General features: G+C 43.3%; 1 pseudogene; it reads left to right on the top strand.

Annotated features, from left to right (window-relative positions):
• The first annotated feature begins 299 nt into the window (after positions 1 to 299).
• LOC131919394 (splicing factor U2AF 35 kDa subunit-like) lies at positions 300 to 998 on the top strand (annotated as a pseudogene).
• The last annotated feature ends 966 nt before the right edge of the window (positions 999 to 1,964 follow it).

Genomic DNA, 1,964 nt, shown 5'->3' on the forward strand with positions numbered 1-1,964 from the left:
TATAATAATAATTTAACATCTATACTAATAATAGATTTGTAAATATTTCTTCTTTCTTTGTGATTCATTGTTGGTAGGTTTCTAACCTATTTTTGTGAGTTATCTATTTTGTTGATGAGAGGTTTTTATAACATCCTTTTTATGGAAAAGCTTTTTATTAAACAGAAAAGGAGAACTGAAACATAATTTTAAATTTTGCAAATTAGGTCCTAAAAGTGAAGGAAAATGTTTGTGGTTGACAACAATATATTCATGCACCTAAAGTCATTCATCGGTTGGCGCTCGGTGTCTGCTGGAAAATGGCTGAATACTTCTTGCCTTCCATCTTTAGTACCGAGAAACTACAAAGTCAACTGTTCATTTTATTTCAAAACTGGAGCATGTCGTCATGGAGACAGATGTTCTCAGTTGCCCAGTAAACCGACCTTTAGCCAGACCATTGCCCTCTTGAACATTTACCATACCCCTCAAAACTCTGCCCAGGCCACTGATGGTTTGCGCTGTGCTATGAGTGACTGGGAGATGCAGGAGCACTATGATGAGTTCTTTGAGGAAGTCTTCACTGAGATGGACAGGTTGAAGAGATGAACACCTGTGACAACCTAGGAGATCACCTGGTGGGGAACGTGTATGTCAAGTTTTGATATGAGGAGGATGCCGAGAAAGCTGTGATGGACTTGAATAACCGCTGGTTTAATGGGCAGCCAATCCGTTCAGAGCTGTCCCCAGTGACTGACTTCAGGGAAGCCTGCTGCCACCAGTATGAGATGGGCGAGTGCCCAAGAGGGGCCTTCTGCAACTTCATGCATCTGAAGCCAATCTCAAGAGAGCTCAAAAGGAAGCTGTCTAGGCTCCATCGCAAGAAGCATAGATCCAGGTCCCGATCCTGGAAAAGGCATTCTCCATCCAGAGACATAAGGCATGGTGGCAGCAAAGGTAGAGGACGAGAGCATGACAGGAGGCAGTCTAGATACCTCAAGACATATGGGAGATTCTGAGTCCAGCTCTTTATACCTTGTCTGCTAGACAGTGTTGTAGTTGATTGACAAGCCAGTTCATACTGGAATTTTTTTTTATCTTTTTATTTTATTTTATTTTTTTTAGTTTTTCGAGACAGGGTTTCTCTGTGTAGTTTTGCGCCTTTCCTGGAACTAGCTTTGGAGACCAGGCTGGCCTCGAACTCACAGAGATCCACCTGGCTCTGCCTCCTGAGTGCTGGGATTAAAGGCGTGTGCCACCAACGCCTGGCGGAAATTTTTTTAAAAACAACCAAAAAAGATGAGTTTCTGGCTGGGTGGTGGTGGCGCACGCCTTTAATCCCAGCACTTGGGAGGCAGAGCCAGGTGGATCTCTGTGAGTTCGAGGCCAGCCTGGGCTACCAAGTGAGTCCCAGGAAAGGTGCAAAGCTACACAGAGAAACCCTGTCTCGAAAAACCAAAAAATAAAAAAAAAATGAGTTTCTGAATAAAATTTGTAGTGATACAATTAGAAAAGACATCTTATCAAATACAGGGTTCAGGGTCTTCCTCTGAACTTTAGTCTGGTGTTTTTGTTCTGGTGGAAGCTCCACCTCAGCCCCTGGCATCCATATACCCAAAGAGTCTGGGATGATTAGGTGGAACCCCCACCTCTCTCTCCCCAGACCCTGCTCCTTCAAAAAGCCCACCAAGCAGCAGCCTATCCCCTCAGAAAGCCTGCCAAGGGTCAGCTTCTCCCCCCAGGGCTGTTCAAGACCTGGTAGCCATATTTGCCATGTGATTCCTATCCTGCCTTCCCAGGAGTTTCACCTAGGAGTTTCTTGCTCTGTTTATTATTGAACCTGGATTTATTAAAAAATAAAAAAATAATAAAGTCATTCATCAAATCTTATGCTAACACATAATTGTTCTAAGATTAAAGTAACCCAACATGGCCAGGCCCAACACAACCATAAGGTACATTAATGATCTCTTTTCCTCATATAA

Source organism: Peromyscus eremicus, chromosome 9 (assembly GCF_949786415.1).
Source record: "Peromyscus eremicus chromosome 9, PerEre_H2_v1, whole genome shotgun sequence".
In the NCBI taxonomy this organism is placed as follows: Eukaryota; Metazoa; Chordata; class Mammalia; order Rodentia; family Cricetidae; genus Peromyscus; species Peromyscus eremicus.